This window comes from Myotis lucifugus, unplaced genomic scaffold (assembly GCF_000147115.1).
Source record: "Myotis lucifugus unplaced genomic scaffold, Myoluc2.0 scaffold_36, whole genome shotgun sequence".
NCBI lineage: Eukaryota > Metazoa > Chordata > Mammalia > Chiroptera > Vespertilionidae > Myotis > Myotis lucifugus.
In genome coordinates, this window is record NW_005871084.1 from 7,959,473 (window position 1) to 7,977,995 (window position 18,523).

Genomic DNA, 18,523 nt, shown 5'->3' on the forward strand with positions numbered 1-18,523 from the left:
TTCAACTTTAAAGCAGGAAAATAGTGGCATTTTTCTGTCCTATTATTGATGTGTAACTTGCTCATTTTCATAGGAATGATATTTCTAAGTTTTGTGCCTAGAAAAAATTACTTAGGTTATTTTAAACCATAACTGATGTGCCCAAATTATTTCCACTTTAATGTGCTATTTTGCAAATTTACAATGATCTTTTATCATGTAAGTTCTTAGAATGAAGGCACAGAAAATGTGTATATACTAATCTTACATGTTGATAAGTCACTATTCTATAATAACATATAACATTTTTATCTTATTAAGGCAACATTGGCTCAAAACTTGATATAATTTTCAGGTGTACATTACAATTCACCATCTTATATACTACAAAGTGTCTAGTTTCCATCCATCACCACAAAGAGTCTAGTTTCCATCCATCACCACACAATTGACCCTCTTTACCTATTTTGTCCTCCCTCCACCCCTTAACCCCTCAGGGAACCACTCATCTGTTGCCTGCCTCTCTGTTGTTTTGTGTTTGTTTGTTTGCTTAGTGTTTTTGTTTGTTTGGTTGGTTGTTATTTTTGTGTGTGTGTGTGTGTGTGTGTGTGTGTGTGTGTGTGTGTGTTTGACTTGGCATGCCAAAGTAGGGTCTCTGAAAATTGTGTTTTGCTTTAATATTAAGACATTCTTTGATGATTGTGAATGTCTTCTATCAAGTAGTTAATGCAACAAATTTCTGAAGCCAACATTTCTGCTTTACTAAAGCTAGAGCTGTTTTGAAAGTCAGATGAGAATTCTACTGAATCATATCAGAATCTTTGAGGGCATGTATCATTTCAAAAGGAAATTAACTAGTAGTTAAGTTGTGGAAAGGCAGGTTTTAGAACATGTGCTGGATTCTCTCAAATGAGGGGTGATGTGAGTTGCTAACAAACTCTCTAACAGTGTGGATTTTTTTTAAGTGTCAAACATATTTCTGGTCACTTTGGTAAAAGTAACTCATTTCTCAAATATGTGAGCTGTAAGCAGCTTTGCCAGAGAGAAGGATTCATACAAGTTTATTAAATTCAGTATTTGTTTATGTTCCATCCCCAATCTGATATGCTAAAGCAAAGATACAGGTATTTGAAGATCATGGGAAGTAAAGAAATTCATCATGACAACAAAATAGAAATATTCCATTTCCTCATACTCATCAGCAGAGTTCTCAGACATGAGGTTGGTGGCAATAAAACCCAGTCAACAAAGGTATGTGAAAAGGACACTATATTCTATTAAACACAAAACACTAATTTACATCACATTACTGTCAATAATATGTTAAATACTACTGTGTAATATCTGAAATATAACATAATATTTAAGGGGTACATATTAAGAGAATGGGTGGCAAACAATTCAGTATCAATTTGTGTTATAAAAAATTCCTAAAAGAATAATAACAATTCTTAAAAATGCATAGGAGGCATTTGTGCATATACTTTTAAAGCATCCTCAATTTATGATGATTTAATTGAATTTATAAAAAGTCTCCTGGAGATAAGTATTCTGGAAACATTCCAAAGGGAAAAACAAAACAACAAAAATATAAGCTGATACTATGTGCTTTAAGACTTCTACAAATTGTGTGTGTGTGAAGGAGGAAGGGAAAAATGAAGTGAGAGAGAGAGAGAGAGAGAATAAATATTTCATTAAGACACAAGTAAAGGACTTATTAAAACTGAGGCTGTAAAATGCCAATATAATTTACATTATCTGATACATTTCAGTCATTGTTAAGACTTGGGAAAGTAGAAAATACATATAATAAATAACATGATTTCTAGACTTCATAAGCTAGTTGTTTTTAAAAATTGAATGATTCCAGACTTTTAATTTTGTTATGTTTATTCCTTTTAGGAAATAATTTTATTGGTTAAAAAATTTGGTAGGGAGAAATATTCATATTATATTAAAATTTAAATGTTTTTAAATATTTTTACAATGTATTTTTAAATTATGGTTGACATACAATATTACCTTAGTAAGTTACTATGAGTTTACTGACTATATTCCTTATATTTTATAATACCTCCCAGTAATTTATTTTATAACTGGAAGTTTGTAATTCTTCACTCCCTCTAGCTTTTTCAAATAAAAAATTATAAGCATGCATATTTATATAGTTGATATACTTAAACATCCAAAGTATTTAGAATTTTAATAGAGTATTATTTGAACATATTTTATGTTATTTGATACTGTAAATACACCCAAAATATCCATATTACTAAATTTGCAAGCATTTTATATAATGTCTGCTATACAAATATAGTAAGTTAATTCATAGAGTTCAAGTTAAATTTATATAATATAAAGAAAACATTTACCATTTTATTTAGATATTTTTTATTATTTACCTCTTCCTGTGTTTGTTGTTGATTTTTTAAATATATGTTAGTTACAGATTTATTAAATCCCTTTGACAAAACTTCATTGAATATTTTATCAAAATTAGTAGCCTAATTGAAATTATTTTTAACAAATTAAAATTGAAACAATATTACATGTCAATATTAACACTTTGCATTTTGTTAATTTATACTTTCATGTGATTTGTATTTGATAAATTATATTTTTATTATATATAATGAATATAATATATTGAAAATTAATATGTATGCATGTTTTAATATGTATGTGTTTATATTCATAATATACTCAGTTTACTTTTATTAGAATTAGTATTATAACATTCTTAGTTACTTAAGCTTTTGGTTTTCAGAATTGTCTAATGTCAATGGAAAGTTTGATAGAAAAAGAGGAAGAAAAGTAAATATCTGTATGTCAGATTTGATAATAGATTGTCCTTCAAAGAAACATTTAGATTTATTTTGATATGCAGAAAGCACCACACTGAATATCATTTACTAAAAATAAATAATTTATCATATTAAAATATTCACTCTGTAAATAAATATTTCCTTCATATCTTTAAGGTTGACAACTTTATTGTTCACAACATTTGACAGTACAGAGTAATGCATGATAAATTAAAAACCAAATTCTAGAGAAAGAAAAAGATGCAGTAGTGAGTGAAACCTACCTCCCAAGAAACAATGTTTCGAATGTTCTAGATGTGAGCAACTTTTCATTTTCCTCAATCTCAATGGTAAAGATGGCAAATTGCTCTCACACATAGTTGTGTTAGAGAAAGTTCAATATACATGTCACAGGTTTAAAATTTTAGAATTTTTTCTTTCCTTTGTGAAGTGCAAACTCGCAAAGAGCTTTTCAAAGTACTTTTTGCCCCTATAGTCATTTAAAAAAAATTTATATAGTTCAATATATGCCTCATTAACACATTCTTACCTGTGTCTCTTCAAGTTCAAGGAATTCTGTGGAAATTAACATTCAAAGTTCATGTTTACCACATGAGAAATGTTAGAAGGGATCGTTCTTGCATTGCTTCTCTGGCTTCTCATCCAAACTGCATGAGCCACATTGCCCTGAGCTGGCTTTAAGTACTGTCATGTCACTGCTTAATACTGAACGCTATTTTGGTTTCAGTGTGTAAAACCACACACACTGAGCCCTTTGTGTGAAATATCATAAGGTCTCTCTGCTGTCCACTCATAGTCTGGAACTCAAATGCAGACAGCTCCAGCAAGTAGTATGAGCTGATTATATTTGTTTTTTCCTTTTTTCTAACAACAAACAAAAAGAAAAAATAAATAAAGTACTTATTGGTTTGAGGTGATAAAGGGGAGATGCAACGTATGTAAGAATTCTGCAAGTGGAAAGGTCATGCCTCTGCTTGGGGGTTAGCTGATGAAACAAATGACCAATTTAAAGTTAGCAGGAAAGTTACTAAAAAGAGAAGAGCTTTTCCATTGTGTCTGTGTCTTCTGGCTGCTTCTTAATTCAGTCTTTCTGCTCAGAAATCAGTAACACACAGAGAGAGAGAAGGCAGTGTCTAAACTGTAATCCTCCTCCTTTCCTGGGCTTATTTACTACCCAAATATACTGATTTCATGAAATGTATAATTAGATTTTGTCATAAATATTATTTATTGTAAAATACATAATATTAAGTGTTATGCTGTTTTCTCAAGCTGTGTTTAGTTAAAAGTAATTTGTACCAGAACTTGAACTGTTTCCTAAGGTCAATAGGAGGTAACCACTGAAAATTCCCACATTGTAACCAATCACTGAGAACAAACATTCCCTGCCCCCTCACTCTATCAGCGGCTTGATAACAATACATCCCTGAGCCACATGCATGTGTCAGTCTGAATGCTCCCAGTTTACACACTGTCTTTTTGATGTGTGCACAATAAACTTAGATTAATTCCTAAAAAGAACAATAGTTTTCAAACCAATTCAGAGAGAGGTTAAAAATATTGTTACAGAATTTACCAGGAGACCAAAAAATACGCAGGAGTACTGGAGGCACAGGAAAAACACATTCATTTCCAGATGTTTCATAGGTACCGGTACAGTGACTGAGGGGAGACTGTTTCTCTCCAAGTCCTGAGCAAGCCAATATGGAGGAAGGTTTCCCTGTATACTTTTCGATTTCTTTGTCCCCCAAATATGGGATGGAACTTCGGGACCTTTCGCGGGCTTTGCCAAAAGCCCGGTGTGTTGGGCTGGGGGCTGTAAGACCACATCTAAAGGCCTGGCCTGGCGCCAGTGCTGATAACTCCATCTGGGGGTTGTGTATTGTTCATGGTTTATGGCCTCTCTAAAGTGGGAGCAGTACTTAGCTAAACAGGTCTTGCAGGACCAGATAATTAAAGAAGGGGCAGTGACTATAGGCTAACAAGAATGTGCACTAGGTTACTGGCACAGATTCAGATTGCTAGCCCCCCAAAATGCCTCCTTTTCCCCATCAATATGAACAGTGTCTAAAACTATGAATGTCTATATAACTTAACATTTTAAGTTATATAAATGTACAGTTATTGTAAGCAGTGGTTCTCAACCTTCTGGCCCTTTAAATACAGTTCCTCATGTTGTGACCCAACCATAAAATTATTTTCGTTGCTACTTCATAACTGTAATGTTGCTACTGTTATGAATCACAGTATAAATATCTGACATGCAGGATGGATGGTCTTAGGCGACCCCTGTGAAAGGGTCGTTCGACCGCCAAAGGGGTCGCAACCCACAGGTTGAGAACCGCTGTAAGGAGACAGCATCAACTCGAGTCCTACAATATTGGGACTATAAGCATGTGCATTGCTCTTTTATCATAAGAAGGGAAAGATAGTAGCAAAAGGGTTACAACTAATGCTGTGAGAATGAAATGCAATGCGGTCTGATTTATGCTTGTTTCATTTTTTTGAATTCACAAAAAAACCCACAAATTTTATTAGTTACCATTTGTTAAATAAATGTTCCATACCTCTGTGACATGTGGAAAACCAAACAGAAGTTAGCTTTTTTTTTAAATCGTGGTAGGAACACAACATAAGATCTATCCTCTTAACAAATTTTAAACTGTACAACACAGTATTGTAAACCATAGGCACAACATTGTACAACACATCTCTAGAACTTACTCATCTTGCCAAACATTATACCCATCAACCAACCTCCCATTCCCTCTCTATCAGGCTCTGTCCACCAGCTTCTCCTCTCTGCTTCTGTGAATGTGACTAACTCAAATGTCTCATGGAAGTGGAATCATTCAATATTTGTCCTTCTGAGGCTTGTTCGTTTACTTAGCATAATTTCCTCAGGGCTGTATCCATGTTCCAGAATACGCAAGATATGTGAGAATCTCACATTTTACAGGATGTGGCTTCTTGCTTAGATACAATTTCCAGCCCCACTTTGGATTGCAATGACACTTTTGAACCTGAGAGGTCGCATTCAACATCATGTCTGGAGAGCTTATTTTATGGCATAAGGGAGCAAGTGTGGGCCAGATTGCTACACTGATTGTTACAATACCTTACAAAATCCACCAGAACTGTAGATACTACAGTGAGACAGGATTATGTTTCAATGGACAGTCTGGAACTCTATGTTTTATGTAGGACACCATTAACAGCAATTTTTTATTTCTTTAAATGGAAGATGTTTTTATAAAACACCTGTGTAAAGAAACCAACTAGATTTGATTTTCAGATAGCCTCCAAGTACTTTAAAATTTAAATTACTCAGCAAGGATGTTGTCTGCCCTGGAGGACAAAAGGTGATTCACAGCAGACAGACTGGAACCCAGCAAGTCTATACAACTATGTCACAACCAAGAATGTAGACGACAGGACTGATGGGAATAGGAATCATACCAGCTGAAGTCTTTTTCAGCTATGGGAGGAGAAAGAACTTTTGAAGAGTGGATGGAACATGACTGTATATGAAAGGAGAGTCTCAGAACTAGTACACCACTACTCACAGGAGAGTCAAAGCCATTGCACTAAGGGTCTCTGGAGGTCTCCATACCATAGAATAAACACCTGAGAGGTGGACGGTTCCTGAGATGCTGTTTCATAGCTACAGAGAAACATTCTGGTAAGCAATCCACATTCTCATGCAACCTGGGGGAATTCTACCAACGTCATCCGCCAACAGGGTGACCAAGAGAGCCTGAAGTTTCAGAAGCCTTCAAGCAAGAAATGTACTGAGTAAACCTAAGGGTTTGAATTAAAATATAATAATTCATCAATGCTCTGAAGAGCCAGCATTTTTTATAAACCAGATATTTGAGAAATGTAAATCTATTGATTAACTGTACACTGGACCATCTAATAAATCTCAGATATAATGTAGGCAGGAGACAAAAGCCAAACATCACTCAGATTCTTTGAAGATAAACGTTTTCCTTGAAAATAAACGTTTAAGCAGAAAGCTTATGTCTACCTGCTTCACAGCCTTGACTATCCAGATACCTTCCATTAAATATTCAGGTTTCATCCAATCATTGTGTGCAGGATGATAGAATCTAAGGTCTACATCATCACCAGTCTTGGGCATAGTATTTCTCAAATTAAAATTATACTCAGACATGTTTTTTGAAAAAAAATTGTGATATATTGCCCTAGCTGGTTTGGCTCAGTGAATAGAGCATCAGCCTGCAGACCAAAGGGTCCTGGGTTTGATTTTGGTCAAGGGCACATACCTTGGTTGCAGGCTCCTCCTGGCCCCAGACCCATGCAGGAGGCAACCAATTGATATGTTTCTCTCACATCGATGTTTCTCTCTGTGTTCCCTCTCTCTTCTACTCTCCCTAAAAATCAATGGAAAAATATCCTTGGTTGAGTATTTTAAAAAATTGCACTATATTAAGATAGAATAATTTGCCCTGATTGTGTTCTCAGTGGTTAGAGCATTGCCCCCCGCCCCCCGCCAACCCCCCTTCCCGCCCACACACACACCCTCCAAAGGGTCTTGGATTTGATTTCCAGTCAAGGACACGTACCTGGGTTGCAGATTTGATCCCAGACTCAGTCAGGGTGCATGCTGAAGACAACCAATCAATGTGTCTTTCTCACATTGGTATCTCTCTCTCCCCACCTCCCTTTCTCCCCTTCACTCTCTCTAAAATAAAATAAATCTATTGAGTATAAACAAATTTTTTTAAGGAGATAGGATAATTTGAAAATGTATTTGCTGTATGGTATCACTGTATTCATTAGGATTTTTGAAACTGCCATATAAAAACTAATACAAAACAAAGTCCCCAAACGGCTTAAAGAATGAAGAAATTTGACACATACATAGAAAGATAGACTTGGGATTAGTTGATTCAGTGCCTTCACAATGTAATTAGTTATCCAGGCCCACTTGATCTCTTCTTGTGCTCAAGAGTAAGTAATTTTTTCCAAAGTGCCCCCAAAGCACTCTATGTTTGTGTTATTGACTAAATTAATCATTTGTCCATATGTGAGCAAATTATGCCAAAGAGAAAAGCTTAGAGAACCACTAAGCCATTCCTGCACCAGGAAGTAAGAACTACCTGTTGGAGAAACTTGACTCTAGTTATAAACCAACAGCATTCACTGTAAGTATTATTGGTGGGGAGAGGTCTACATCCCCACCTGTTGCTTCTGGGGTGGGCTTCTTGTCATATCCTGAGAAAAGGAATTTTCTGAGACTCACATGGGAGGGTGAAGTAGTGAAGAAGGCTTTATATCTGTGGAATGACACCCCCTGAGTTTCTAAGGGCCCCTCTCTCACCTACCAACCATGGAAGAAGTGTCGCTGTGACTTCGATAGGCTAAAAGAAAGGCCAGTGTCCAGAGTTCCCGTTCCACGTTAAGGCATAGTCAAATCCAGCACCAGGCTAGCTAAGTTTGTGTTTCCATCTACAGTCCATCAGTCCATTGATGACATTGCTATGTGACTATGGAGGGAACACAGGCAGGAGCAAAGCCAATTCCATTTGTTTAACAAAGAGCTGAGAGAGCCAAGAGTCAAGAGCCAAGAGAGTGAACTTCTTTGTTTAGGGGATTTTGCACCCCCAAATTTTCCCAGGCTTGCACTGGCTTCACCTCTTCTAACCAATGACTTCTGTTCCCAGGTTTGACAGACAGACATATTTCCTAGTCATCCCAACTCACTGCGCATGCATTATCTCCTTTTTGTTGGACCCCTTCCCCCGGTGACCTGCAGGGAATGGGCTGGTGGTTCTCTGGGGAGTGTGAAATTGTAGCTCCCTGGTGAAGCTGCCCAAATGACATGCCTATAATGTCTGGCTTCCCTTTTGCTCCTTTCCTATTATTATAACTAGCTAATTACAATGGCACCATAGGCATGTGTAAAATCACTTTTTAAAAAAACTGAAAACAAAAAATAATTTCCTCCATGGATAATCATTAGATGTCATTTTTTTTCTACTAGTCCAATTTGCTGCATTTTATTTATTAAGAGTGAACATGCATCACAGTGATAAATAGGAGAACATAAAATGCACTGAAGACAAAAACAATAAACAAAACACTAGCTAATCAATATACTTCAAACAATGGCAAGTCTTTTTTTGTCAGACTCAGTAAAACTTGGCTCCTAGTAAAAAACAAAACATTCAATTGAATATGGAAACTTGTGCATGGCCTTAGAAGATTTATCTTTTAAATTCTAGTTGTAGGAGCATTGGCTTGATATAATTAAAATGTATCTGTTCATAAAAATTCACATTTCCTTCTCTTAGTTTTCTTTTACTTTGTTACAGTAAGCAGACCTTCTCTGGAGTTCTGCATCCAAGGAAGACTTGTGTTTGATTAAATGATAACATAACCTCCATGATAAAGGAAACTGGCAATAAATAAGTACATGAGTTACCAAAATGTCCATTCTATAAAAGTCATCCTTCAGCAATTGGCAATATAAAGACAAACAATTTAAAATACTAGAATTCAGAAATACAACCCCAGAAATGCAGAATTATTACCCTTGACCCCTGACTCTCCATCTCTCTCTATCATCTATCATCTTTACTTTTGCAAGACATTGTGTCAGAGGTTAGAGTTATACAAAGACACTTTGACTCTGACCAACCTTCCCTTGAAAATGAAAAAAAAAATTTAAGTATCATAAGGAGTAAAAACAAAATGGATATTCAATAGAATCATTTGGGGAAAGAGGAATGTCAACCTCCACTGAACATATGATGAAATGTGAAATGTGTGTTATTGATTCAAGAGCTGATCATGGGAGAACTGTAGATCAGAACAGCTTGATTTCAAACTATGTTGTATTGTATAGCTAAATGTCCTGCCTATTGCTTAAGTTGCCTGAAATGTGATGGTTCCTCTACAACTTTTCTGCATTTTATAAAAATTTTGTATATACCTATAAAAAAGAAAAATTCTGCTTAAATGATATATTTTTAAATTAATGAAAAACTGGTCATTGAAAATTAGTAACGTTTTAATATGAATTAAATGGCAATCTTTCTTTCATGACCTGATAACTAAGAAGCCCACATGCTAAATCCACCTGGCTTTCTATTTACGTAAATAACACTCTATTGGAACTCAGCCATTCCATTTGTTTTAGCATAACCCAAATTGTCTGGTGACTTTCATACTATAATGGCAGCCTTGAGTTTTTGCAACAGAGACTCAACCTAAAAAGCTAAACTACTTTCTCTCTAGCCATTTACAGAAAAAGTTTACCAATTCCTACTTTGTATTTATGTGATATAGTGACATTTAGTTAATATTTATAGCATAATTTACTTACAGACACATCAGGAAAAGTCCAATTGAGAAGGAGGTAGTAGGTAAAAACATTAATGAGATGAGGGAGTGTGCTCTGAAGTTATTTTGCCGAAGAACAGCTTAGATCATATGAAAACTGTTAGCCTTGCCTTAAATGTTCAAGAAACATCAAGGAGTCCATTCTGACTGGAGTGTAGAGAAGCAGAAAGTAGGAGATGAAGAGGTGTGTTTGTGAGGATGTGATCACTTGTTACTCAGGCTGGGGTGGGGTGCGGGGGTGCGGGCAGACTTTATAAGGCCTTGCTGTCAAATTTTGGTTGTTTGGCTTTTACAAGTAGTGAGATGGAAAGCTATTGGGAACTTTTGAAACAAAGAGAATGTGACCTAACTTATATTTAAAAAGCCCAATGTAGTCTGTGTCAAGAGATTAGAATGGCACTGGCCATGTTGGAAAAGGGGGTAAAATATGTAAAGAACTATTGTATATTCAGTATCCAGCTTCTTGATTTCAGCAAACTTATGAAGCAAGTATCATTATAGTTATTCTCAAGCAGAGTTTCATGCAAATAAAGGAAGAGCCTTGGCAGGGTTATAACAGATCCAGTGGTGACCATGGTGGGAGTTCATAGTTGTCTCTTTAGGTTTCCAGAAGCTATTTGGCTACTCTCTCTCTTCATCTAGTCCTGTCCCACTTAATACCAAAGGTGGGTCATTACCTTCTTCTGTCTGAGAATGGCTTTTCTTTCCCTCAGAGTTGTTGCTTATGTATAATTTATCCTTTTTATGGCTGAATGTTACACCTGTAGTTCTTAGTCTCAGATTTTAAACTTCTACTAATAAATGATTATTCTCTTCCTAGTACAGACCTATCTCAACTAACAAGAAAAAAACCAAGTAAACAACCTAACATTATATTTTAAAGAACTAAAAAGAGACAAAAGCAGCCCAAAATTAGCAGAAGGAAGGAAATAATAAAAATTAGAGAAGTAAATGAAATAGAGAACAAAAATTGTACACAAATATTAATGCAACAAAGAGGTGGTTCATTGAAAATATTAATAACATTGAAAAACCTATGGCTTGACTCACTAAAAAAAAAGATGAGACTCAAACAAAATGAGATATGAATGAGGAGAAGTTACCACAGACACCACATGAATACAAAGGATCATACAAGAATACTATAAAGACTATATGCCACTAAATTCAATAACCTAGCCCTTGCCAGCATTGCTCAATGGTTAGAGCATTGGCCCCTGCACAGAAGGGTCTTGGGTTCAATTCCCAGGCAAGGGTGCATACCTGGGTTTCAGGTTTGATTCTATATGGAATCTAAAGAACAAAATAAACTGATGAACAAAAAAAATCAATAACCTAGAGGAAATGAATAAGTTATTGGAAATATATAACCTTCCTTGAATGAATCCCAAAGAACTGGAAAACTGGAGTAGACCAAATCAACAGTGAAGAAATTTAAACAACCATAAAAAAAATCCTCAAAAAGTACAAGTCAATGACCAGATAGCTTCACTAGTGAATTCTACCAATTGTTCAAAGAAGATTTAATACCTACCCTCAAACTCTTCCCAAAAATTGAAGAGGCAATATTTTTCTGTTAAAACTTTCAAGGGGTAAAAGTATTCCATGTATATTGCAATGGTCCTCTAGTTACTTATCTTTTGGATTCATACCTCCAGTCCAATTTTCTATGGTAATTCTCCAGGGCATCCCTCCAGCAGAAAAACAAAACAAAACAAAACAAAACAAAAAACAAAAAAAGAGAGAGAGAGAGAGGATGCATGGCCCTTCTAAGTGATACCTAGTTCTCAGACTTTGTGATATATGTTGGATGCTATTATTTTCCTCAGGCTTGAGGAAAGTAAAACTCAGAAAATGTCATGCGGTTAGGATGTTTTGCAGCCAGATTTCAAGTTCCTGTCAATCTGATGCCAAAAATCATACAGTTTCCACTCTATCATGCTGTCATATATTTAGGAGTGCCAGTGAATGTACAACATTCATTTATTCAAAGAATGTGATTGTTACTCTGTGTGATGCCCTGTGCCAGAAGTAGATAAAAACAAACAAATCAAAAAGTCCCACTATAGTCTTTCTCTACAAGACTCAAGGCATCTCTTAGTTAAAGGGCCCTGCAGATATTAGACTCTGGTAAATGCTATGATATATTTATCACTGAACACTATTGAAATGCAGGAGGATGAGGCTTAATCTACCCATGGTTTGCCAGTGGAAGTGTGGAGGCAGTTGGGAAAGTTCCCAAAAGAGATGGTGCTCATATTGAGTTCCATAAACAAGCAGGTCTACTGACATTAAAAAAGGTAAGCCTACTGTAATGCCATTAAGAATGGCATCTTCATGGAATGCTTAAAAAAGCAGCATGCTTGGATTTTAAGGTAGATGTTGAGAAATGTTAGAAGTTAAATATGAAAATATAAGCATGTATAAGACTTAGTTGTGAATACATTAATGTCTTCTGGGAAAGGACAATTTGACTAAACTGAATTTTAAGAAAGTAATTTTGGCAACAGTAAGGAGTGGTGTCTAACAGCAAAGGCAGAATATCCGGTCATGAGTCTATTTTAGTAATTCTCACACAAATCGATAAAACATAAAGGCATGGGCTAAACAATGTTAAAGGAGATGAAAATTACTTGTAAAGATATTGGTTAGGCAGGCCCTACAAGATTTGCTAATTGTAAGTAAATACAAGGGAGAAATAGAATGTTTCTTCCATAGGTTCCTATATTGGCCAATTATGAGAAAAATAGCAAAAGGAAAACATGTAAAGTAAAACAGTTGGGGGTAATCTGCTTTGGATATGAAGAGAGAAGAAAAAAATGGAAGCGACAAGAGATGGGGAGAAAAGGGAATGGTATTTTAAGGACATGTTGCCCTTGAGTTTATAATCAATATGCGCAGGTGGGGGATGGGCACTGTGTGACACTGTCATAGTAGTGATAGCTCATCAACCCATAACATCACATTTTCCTCCCTCAGAAGGACATAGAGAGAAACTCTATGTTAACCTCAAGTTATATTTTTAAGTTCTTGCATTATTCACACATAATACGGTTTGGCATCATGAGATCAAAAGAAACCCCCAAAAAGCGTAAATTATCCTATATAATAAAAGCCTAATATGCTAAGTGTCCAGTTGTCCAGTCGTCGGATTTCAGTACCAATTAATCAATAAGTAAGCAAAGGTAAAATCCAAATACATTGATATTACAGGTTCTGTTTTATACTCACAGCATGTCTTTTCTCCTCATATTAAAGCCATGGATGTCTCCCACTGTAGAGAGAACACATATGTATGGATCAGAAACATATTTTGCACCAGTTGGCAACATTCATGTTTAGAAATTGCCTTGCAAATAGGTGGTCACCTCTTCCATGATTGGTGACTTATCAAAGAATTTACTAACGAATACTTTCTTTTCTCTGAGGATAGGGTGTCATTTCTATGTATACATATTACTCTTAGTGGCAACTCCACCTAAACAAACCATGTGAGTCATCTTGGAAGGGGCCCCTTCCCTAATCAAGCCTTCAGATGACACCACAGCTCAATCACAACCTCATTAGAGATCCTAAAGCGGGGTGCCCAGCCATATTTGATTCTTACCTATAGAAATGTGAGATTATAGGTGCAGGTTATTTCAAACCACCTATTTTTGGTGTAATGTATTCTGCAATAAAGGTAAGTAACAGTCCAGGAACCCTGTGTCTACTGCTTTACCAAGTGACCACATGAACCATTAAATTTAATACACAAAATGAGCTGTACTTATGCTACTTAGAGATGTATCATCTACAGTTACTAAAGCATATAAGATAAACATAGGAATTAAGTCATTTCAATGTACCCTTATTCTATTGATTAGTCAAACCTTTAGTGAACCTTATAAATATCAGTGGCCTTATAGCTTATTTTTATTTTTAATTCGGATTATGAGTACATTTTTAATGTAAATTCCCTTCCAGGGGTACTCTGTCTTTTGAATTATTACCTCAAGATCCAGTTATAGTGCCATGGTTAGGGGGAGTCAGTGAGAACTGAAGGAGTCCCTGTGAAAGGCCATCCATTAAAAGCAGCCAAAAGTGTTTTACAGGCATGATTGTGCTTTAAAAGCAGTTCGTAATGTCAGATTTTTGGAGTGCTTCTTAAAATAATATTAAGAAAAAAAAATACATAGAATGGGATCTGAGTTTCGGTTCTAAAGGAAAATGTTGTAAAGTGCAGCAAAGGTTATTTTAGTTTAAAATTTTGAGTTTAGTTCTAAAATTTAAAATCAGAACTTTCACATGATAATCCTATATAATAAGAGAGAAATATGTTAATCAGCCGTTACACCCTGAGGTGTAAGGACCAAGCATGTCACACCAGATCACGGATCAGCAGGAGGGTGGGCCAGAAAGGTACAAGGGAGCTGTGGAGAGCTACAGGAGGGGGCAGGGCAGCAAGCTATGGGGGGGAGGGGGAGCTACAGGAGGGCAGCAGTGACCTATTGGCACACAGATTTGTGTGCAGGGCTACTAGTGTGTAATATAAACTTTCAAAGACAACTATCCAAGGTAACTTACCAAAGGACCTTCCTATCCTTGGGGCACCAATAAATGATTGACAATATAGTGCCTCTCATGACAAACACTTCACGGAAATCATTTTTGGTAAATCTGTGAATGTTGTTAACGTGTTAAATTGTTTCAAGGAACCTTGTTATGACCTCCTATAATCTTCTCCTTTTAATGGTTCTATGTAGGATATTTTCTTCTTTAAAAAATATGCAAGCCATTTATCACTGCCACACTTGTGAAGGAAGAGGGTCAGTAAGTTTTCACACATAGCCCATTTCCCATCAAGTAGCTAAAGTGGTTAAAAACCTCTAGACTATTTTATGCCTTTTTTTTTCCTATGGAGATCATGAAATCAGCTTTTTGTCTATTTAAAGATAAAGTCAGTATATGGAACTACAGCGGAAGAGCTGACTAATGGCAGGTTAATCAATTTCTGAAATGCAGGCGAGGAAAAACACTGGGATACATTTCAAATGTGGCTCTTCCACATTTAAGTTGTGTGACAAAGAGTAACTCACTGCTTTTGTTATCTATAAAATGGATAGTATTGTCATGAATATTCAATTCCATAATATAAATAAACTTGTTATAGGCACCATGCTAACCCTTAAAAAGTATCACTTTTCCTTCTGCTAAAAGCAAATATTTTGCTTGCTAATACTACCGTGAAAGATTAGATGGTGTTGCAAATTGATTCAAATCAACTAGCTTTAAAACTTTGTAAGGCTACTTTTTAATAAATGTCCTTCAGTGAGAGGATTAAGATAAGAACACTCTTACCCTAGACCAGTGGTTCTCAACCTTCCTAATGCCTAGACCCTTTACTCACGTTGTAGTGACCCCCAATTTTATTGTTACAAATTGAACATAATTAAAGCATAGTGATTAATCACAAAAACAATATGTAATTATATATGTGTTTTCCGATGGTCTTAGGCGACCCCTGTGAAAGGGTAGTTCGACCCCCAAAGGGGTCGCGACCCACAGGTTGAGAACCGCTGCCTTAGACTCTTTGCCTCCATTAACAGGACCAAGGAGAACGCCCGGAACTCTTCATAATTTGGGTAAATGTCCCTCCCTTCAGTCTCCACAGCTTCACTGTCAGGAGGGAAGACAAGTGCAGATACCTGCATGGCCTGGAAGGACCTCATCCCCTCTATTTCCTTTACTAACAGCCTCAGGACCACCATTTGCCTGGACCTAATCCTGATTACTATCTAACCCTATTTATAGCATAAGGATCCCAAGACTCCCAGAGTCATCCTATTACCTCACATTCAGCACCACAGAGCTGTGCCCATTATTATCCTTCTTGGAATAGTCAATCATCAGCAAAATCCCTCCAAACATTATTTATAAGCATTTTATTCACTTTCTTGCTCCAATCAAACTTAGCTCTCCCTGAGCATACTACTTCCCCAGCAGCCTGCCATGTTTATTTTTCCTCCTCATACTTGTAGAAGTGAGAGCCTCACCTAGAGATGGGCCATACCTCAGCTATACCATGCACAACTCTTCTTGATACAGTCATCTAAAGAACCTGAATCACTTTTTTTCATAATTTGAATATTTTAACTTATTATATTGCTACTCTCTCAAACAAGATTTTCCAGTTCTCTACAAGAAGACATTATAATTGTTAACAATTTCTACATAGATGACATTAGTACTTTGAAATCTTCTCCAATAGCCTTCTCTACTTCATGACAACCTTTTGACCCAACCCTAGATTTTGTCTTTACCTACCTAGGATCTTATTTTCAAACTTCGCATTTATTTTTTCATCTCACAACCCTTCTTGCCTAATCTTTGACCACAGAGGGATGTATGATTCATTCAGACACTATTTCCCTTCATCTACTACACTCCTGTTTGCTCACCTCACTCCACCCCAACTCCACCATCCTCTTGCTGTTTATCCCAAAGGCTGGCACTCTTCTTCCTCAGAGTATTTGAATTTGCTGTTTCATCTGCATTGAGTGTCTTTCTGCTTTAAAACCACATAGTAACTAAAAAGAAAGGTTCACACCCAAGCAAACTCAATTATATTGTAATGAAGAAACAAGGAACGCTCCATTAAAATAAAGAAAGATTCCTCCATTAAGTTTTCGGGAGTAGAGAATGGGACTGAAAGGTCTTATAAGCAGGAGTTAGTTCTCAGAGGCCATTGACTTTCTGGGCAAAAGAATGAGGCAAGAACCAATGTACCTACATACACCTATCAAAACAAATTTCTTGAATGCCATCCATTTACTTTCATTTCGCCAAGCTGATAAATGACTTTACTCATGCAGATTCTGATAGCTATATTTAAAGCACTGTTTGTGGCTACCTCTGGAGTGTGGCTCTTTTTTAGAATGTTTTAGACACTCATTAAGCATGACTACACCATTGATTCCTAAGTGATATTGCAAAAGTTAACTAAAAATCATTGGAGTATTGATTAAAGAGACTAATATACAATTAAGTCACACCATGTATACTGAAGTATTTGATCACAAATAAATACGTATTTGGATCTATGCTAGCATTATTTGGAATCAACAATAGCCAACAAAGAGTCAAGAAAAGTGTCACTTATCAGATGTTTGCTGAGGATATATATAATGAGCTGGTTTGTATGGAAAGGTGGGATAAGGTGTGTGCTAGTTTATTGGGGGAAGTACCTAGGATTGATGACTGTGGGAAATCAGAAGTAGCCAGGGAGAACTGTCAGACCACAATACAAGCCTGATGCCTATGCAGGGAACTGGAAAGGAATGAGGATTGGTTAGGAGAGATTTAAGGCTGCAGCAACACTATTCTGGTAAGGTTTTGATTTCTCTCATGTGGGTCATTGACTCCAGACAGCCTGTAAAGGGAGTCTCCTAGAAATGGGCCTGTACTAGTAGCTCTTTCATCACCAATCTCTGGTGGCAGCAGCCTCAGGGCATCATGATCTTGGCATCAACATGGTGGTGGATCCAGACTCCAGAGGGGTATTAGTAGGGACTGCCAGTCACCTATGTTCATCATAGCAGCAATTCATATGGGGGATTCTCATGGTGACCACAATGACCATTTTTAGAGTTTGCAGGAAGGTTTTCTTTTTTAATGTTTTTGCCCTAACAAAAATGTATGCAGACTTACAAATTAAATATTAAATACAAAGTAGCATGTTTGATAGATATTTGTAATATCAAGTCATCTACTTGGTCATTATTTGACATATAGGACCAGCATGCACACACACACAAAGAGTAATCAAAACAATCTCATATTTCCACCTGGAAGCTCCTCCAGGACAGTGGGACTTGCACCATTCTTGGCTCTCTGCTGCTGCTAATTGTACCTTCCCATCAAAAACTCTGAGGTATCAACAGGGGTATCACGCCTTTTCTGCTGAAGCATGAGGGGAATTGGCAGGAAAGGCTGTTTCTTCATAAGCCTGCTTTAAGACTAAAATAAAAGAAGCCATGGATGTGTCTACTTAAAGGGAAATTTTACTATGAAAGTAAAATTAAGGAATAATGAACTTAAACTAAATAAAAACCTTGAACTTTTTATTGAACCTTGGAAGATGAGCACTCAGATTCCCTTACGTCATTCATCCTATACTTCTTCCACTTCTGACCCAGCTCTTCCGAGTTTTTGCCTATGCTACACTTGTATACTTATTGTTATTTTGTTTGATAGCAACAATTGTCAAAGCACTCTTTCTACAGGCAGTGGTAATTTTATCAACTTAACTTGGGCTTCATACTAAAGTGCACTTCACAAAGGTATGTAAACAAAAAGTTTTGTATGTG

The 18,523-nt window shown here is 36.3% G+C and overlaps 1 protein-coding gene across 1 annotated transcript in view; it reads right to left on the reverse strand.

Annotated features, from left to right (window-relative positions):
* Nucleotides 1–3,445, reverse strand: part of CDH19 (cadherin 19) — a 53,125-nt gene extending 49,680 nt beyond the window's left edge. The window contains exon 1 of the mRNA XM_006087181.3: nt 3,334–3,445. The gene's annotated coding sequence lies outside the window, so the exon portion shown is untranslated. The remainder of the gene's footprint in view (nt 1–3,333) is intronic.
* Between the last annotated feature and the right edge of the window lie 15,078 nt (nt 3,446–18,523).